Below are 6158 nucleotides of genomic sequence, written 5' to 3' on the forward strand. Positions count from 1 at the left end.
AAATAAAATTATTTTTTGAGTGTTGTTAATTTAAAATTATATATTAAATAAAAAAATAAATTATAAATTAAATTTATTTAAAAATAATAAATTATAAATTATGGCCGTATAAATTAAATTTTTTTAGTGTTGTTGAAAATTTAATTTATATATTAAATAAAATTATTTTTTATTGTCGTTAATTTAAAATTATATATTAAATAAAAAATATAAATTATAAATTAAATTTTTTTAGTGTTGTTAAATTATAAATTATAGATTACAAATTTAAAATTATATATTAAATAAAAATTATAAATTACAAGGGTAAAATAGTCTTTTGAACATTTATCCTTGTCCAGTCCGTCTAACCAAACATTGGATTCACTAAAAATAGTCCAATCCAGACATCTAATTCCATGATTAAACAAACATAAGATACAAATCCAATCCAACCAAATAGTCCCGGGACAATGTATCCCAGGACTAATAGTCCGATGGATTACAATCCCCCCTTATCTAGTCTGTCCAAATAAACGCACCCCTAGTGTATTTTTATTAGTCTGCAAGTGACAAAAAAATACAAGCCCGCGTAATATTCTTCTATTATTTGAAAAATTGCAATGAAGGAAGCCCCAAAACATTAGATTAAAACATTGGAGGATTTTCCGATATTAAGCCAAATTACTATCTTAATTCCCAAACAAGGCCTAGTTTGGACGAAATTCTCAAACTAGGCTAAAGCGCTATTACAAATCACGCTATTACAAATTACGCTTTCACTGTTTGGAGCAGAAAAGTTGATGAATAATGAAAGCGCTATTACAAACCACATTTTTAATTAAGAAAGCGTGGTTACAAATCATGCTTTTAAGATAAATTTATTTTCTGCAGAAAACGTGGTTCCAAACCACGCTTTCACTGTACATATTGTTTAAATTTTGTTTTCTGAAGAAAAAGTGGTTCTAAACCACACTTTCACTATTTTCTTAAGAGAACGTGATTGTGAATCACGCTTTCACTGTTCACTACAATAAGCGTGGATTGAAACCACGCTTTTACTGTTCATTTAAATTTTATTTTTTTTAATTTTTTAATTTTTTTCCCTGTTGTCATTGTTTTGGTGATAATGTAATTCATAAATTTTTTTTAGCTTTACTAAAGTCGTTCTCATGTTATTTATTTATTTTTTTCTTTTGTCTTTGTTTTGGGTTAGAAGGTGTAATTCAGAATTTTTTTTTGGCTTTACTAAAGCCGTTTTCATGTAATTTTTTTTTGTTTTTTGTTTTATCTTTGTTTTGGGTTAGAATGTGATAATGTGTAATAACCCCGATCCGTAATTAACTACTAATCCGTATTTAAGGATGTTAATGAGAGGATTAAAATAAATTATGTGTTCATTCCGTAGTTTGCATGATTTTGACTTTCTATCTGTTACTTGTAAAAATATCTGTTTGGAATTCTACTTTAATATGAAAATTGAAAGATCGGCATCTGAAACCGAAATTGATTACATCAATGTGTTATTTGGAATTTTTAGAACGCTATGGCAAATTTTATTAAAGATCAATTCAGAACGATTAATTAAGTTGTGTTTGGTTGGACCAATGTTCTAAGTGTTGTATTATTTAGCATTCCAACTATAAGTGGGCTTTAGACTCATTCTTGAACTCATACATATTTTCTTTGAGTGGAAAATTCTGAGACTACATTTTAGAGAGAGAGAGAGTTCATCTTTAGAGAGAGAGAGAGTGTAGAGATTGATGAGAATTGAAGGCTTTGGCTTGAACTCATCAAGATTGTGCAAGGATCTAGTTAATTCAAGACTATAGGTATGAATTCAACCCCTAATTTATGAATCTAAGTCATCAACATGAAGATTATGAGTTTAAATGTGCACATTAAGCTTAGAACAAGGATTTGAGTTACAATTCATACATACATGCCCATATAGGTGTTAATTTACCATGTTAGTTTTGTATTTCACCAATTGTGTTGAATATGGAGGTTGAATGGTACATCCATGCATCTTTTATCAAGTTTTGTAAGTCAATCCTATGTTTTTGAAGTCTTAAAAGAGAATTTGGAAGAGAAATCCACATGCATGCATGAATATATGGAGTTTTGGCATGTTAAGTTTGATTTTAAGCATCTAAGTTATATTAGTAAGTTATTTGGTGCTTGCATGTTAGAATTGCCATGTTAATCACTTAAGTTCATGTTTTGCAAGAGAATTTCTTACATGCATGGAGCTTATGAGCTCAACTTGATAGTTTCTTGAGTTTTGAAGAAAAGAGTTTGAAAGATTTTACATGCATACTTTGTTTCTTAAATTTCAAGATGAAATGTGAGCTTTTGACAAAACCTTGGGCCATGATTTTGTGAAATGATCCTAAATTCTTCATGTTTTACAAGTTTACTATGTTATCTCAAGCTTTGGGATCCAAGAGATGTGTTTTGGAAGATTGAATTCGAGTTTTGAGCTTGGTGAACAAATCTGGAAATTCCAGAATTTGCATCCACGCTCGAGCGTGGGAGTTCACGCTCGAGCGACCACTCTGAGTGCGTGCACTCCGCTCGAGTGACCAAAAGTCTGCTCTAGCGTGAATTACAAGCTCCCAAAAGTTTCATGTCTTTTACAGATTGGTCGAGCGAGGGAATATGCGCTCGAGCGACCATCCTCATTTTTCATGTCCGCTCGAGCGTGGAAGTTGTAGCTCGAGCGTAGATTGAGACCAACCAGTACTTTCTCCGAGTTTGCAGATCGCTCGAGCGAAGAAAGTCTCGCTCGAGCGACCCCTCTCATTTTGCATGTCCGCTCGAGTGAGGAAAGCTACGCTCAAGCTTGGACCTTATTTTCAGAAATTTTGCCTAAGTGTTCCAAGGCATGTTTTGGCATCCTCATTGCATCTTAGACATTCCTAAGCCTTAATTAAGCCATAGTAATGAGGTTATGGATTAGAAACACACTAAGGTATGAATGTACTAAGTTAAGGGAATGCAAGTAGGTGTGTTTTAAGCAATGAGCTAAGAATTAACAAGAACCAACGTAATGTAAGCAACGCCGTGTTGGCCACTTGAATGTGTAATGATAAGTGTTAGAAATTAGGCGCCCATGTGGCATGACTCTTAGAACCTTTTGAACCTTATCCATGTAAGTTTGAATTTGAATTCAAAACTTATTTGGATAACCATTCAAGATATCTATATCAATCATATCAATAGATATGGATAAATGGATAGATAGATATTGGTTATATATTAGATTATATGGTTAATCTAAAGATATACGTATATTAGATATACGTATATCAGATATACGTTATGTGGTTTTTACCTATAACCTTTTTTTTCCCAGACTCTCTCTCTCTCTTACTCTCTCCCAGAAAACAACGATCAAGCCATTTTGCACTGTGACTCGTGTGGGTGATACTCATTTTGTAGTATCACTCCACTGCTGGGTTCGTTGACTGATCAGATTTTGGAAGCATGTGATTTACCCACGAGGTTGTGTCATTAAGGTATGATCCGAATTATTTTTATCCGCTGCGTTAATTTATAATGCTTTATGATTTACATTGGTATCAGAGCCTATATAGGTTTTTTCGTGCTTATTTTTTATGCATTAAAGTATGTGTATTTTTTTTTATATAAATATATACACATTATATGCATGAAAATTAATGGAGGAGGACGATGAAGTGCACGGTTTTTTGCACTTCAACTTTCATTGATTGAGAATGTGATACACTTCATTTTTATGTTCATTAAATGTTATTTTTAATGCCATAAATGTTTTTATTGTGAAAAATGGAGTCCGACAGTACAAAAATCGAACCAGAAAACACCCTGGAAGGCGGAGCGTGGGCCTCACACGCCACCTGACGCCGTGGGAGGCTTCCACCCGCCTCCACGTGCTGCCGCGCGCTCTCACGCGCCTCCGTGCGCTCTCACGCGCTCTCACGCCCCTTCACGCGCGCGCTGTTTCGCGCTTTCCACGCGCGCGCCCTCCCGGCCACATACGTGCGCCGCGTGCTGAGCCGCGGGCTAAGCCGCGAGCCGAGCCGCGTGCTGAGCCGCACCATTTTTCCTCCGCCGGCTTGGCTGCTGATGTAAGGGTCTGTTTGTTTTGTTTTTAAATTCAGAATTACGTTAAATGGTCACAATTAATTCGTTATAGCTTTGTTTTAAGCGTGGTTAGTACCGTTAGACTCAAAATTATATTTTCTATCTTTTGTAAAATTTTGAAAATTTTATGAAAATAAAAAGTATTTTTCCTGTGATTATAATTCATTATTTATGTTTTAAAATGCTTCTGGTATTGCATAAATTATTTTATGGGGTTGAATTTTTTATTGTAGACTTCTGAAATGTTTTACTATTTACTAGAATAATTTTTTTCAATTTATCAAATTCTGGAATTTTTTATTTTTAATTTAATGTGTGTTTATTAGTTATTTAGAATTTCAGAAAAATTCAGAAAAATTCCAGAAAATTTCAGAAGTGATACAGTTTCTGTTATGGCATAATTTGAATATTAAATACAGCATATTATTATTATTTTTGGGTTTGTAATATGTTGTGATTAGAATAGCATGATTAATTATTTTTTATTTTAATTCCATTATTAAATGTAACATAGCATGTATTGATTGTGAATCTACATTATGATGCTATTGTATGGAATTAGAATTTTTTTTTTTTATCATGCTTTTAGACATGCCATAGTCAGTGGGAGGTTATTCGGTTGAGAGAAATCTTTGTAGCTTAACTCCCGAAAACCAATATTTTGCGCATAAATTAAATTAAATTTTGGATAATTGTCACCTGTGGCGTAAGAGATGATTACGAGCATAGCGGATTTTCGATCTTGCGACTTGTGTAATATTGTCACTATTTAATTTAGATTTTTGTGGCAAAATTATATTATGCTAATCAAATTAATCTCAATGCAAATTTCTCTCTAAATTGACTTAGCTTATGGAAGTTAATTGGTTAACCTAGACTTAGTAAAGATGTTCAAATGTAAACAATGTAATCCCATTCTTTAGGTGAGCAAAAGTCTTGGAGACTTTAGGTCAAGTCTTAATTGAGCCAAAGTAAGGAAACATGACTCAAAGTCGCCGTGGTTTTGTTGCCTTGTTTGGCATAATAAAAACTAATGTGTGCGCTATGGTTAGCAGCACGCTACGTAGTTTTGGTTGGCGAGTTTTGGAGTTATGAAATTAGTAAGCCCTCAATAGATCTGTATATGATCTTGACTATTGAGCTGCGCGGATTGACTTTGTAATTTGACTTGTAAATAATGTTACATCATTGGATGAAGTAACATTCAAGAGTCACGTCATCCAAGAAATGCGAGCTTAAATAAATTAGTCATTAAGTGTAAGACGAGTAGCCAGTATGAGCTGTGTTTTGCTCTCTACCCAATTATTTGGAGTGGATGGAGCAAAATTTCATGCACTATAATAGTGTGCGTTGAATTAACACTAAATGAAAAGATTAGTGCTTAAAAGCTGCAAAATCTATTAACATTATGCGAAAAGATTAGCACTTAGAAGCTGCAAAATTTATTAACACTAAGTGAAAAGATTAGCGCTTAGTGGCTGCAAAATCTATTAGCATTGCCAACTTGTCTAAGACTAGACACTTACTGTTTCCACACTTGAGTGTGAGACATGAGGAGGGGCTTCTTTGTATGATTCCTTAGCTAGGCTAACGTTTTTGAATGATGTTTACCACTAAGTGCAAACGTTGCAGCATAATAATGAAAAGGTCAAGGCTGACAAAGTTGTTATGACTCTAAGAATTTGACGCATGACTCGTGAGAGTATTGTGTTGAATTAGACTCTTTAGCCTAATTTGCGTTTAAGTTACTTCAAGAGCTGTCATAGTTGATAGCTTATTCTCTCATTCTTGTGGATAGTAGAATTAATTGCAAGTAACTATGAAGCGAGAAATAGATATGGCAAGAGGAGTATCGTCATCTTTCAACTAGATACAGTAAAGTGTATGGAGAATAAAATTGACTTGAAAGTGCAGGGGATTAGCACTTACTTGTTAAATTTGCGACTTAGGCACACTTGATATCTCCATGACATCCTTTTATGATCTAGTGAATATGAATTAGTCGTGAGTCATTACCTAGTTGGACCTAAACCTTTAAAACTTGTCTTTGA

Source organism: Camellia sinensis, chromosome 1, assembly GCF_055761805.1.
Source record: "Camellia sinensis isolate YWXY chromosome 1, ASM5576180v1, whole genome shotgun sequence".
Lineage (NCBI taxonomy): Eukaryota > Viridiplantae > Streptophyta > Magnoliopsida > Ericales > Theaceae > Camellia > Camellia sinensis.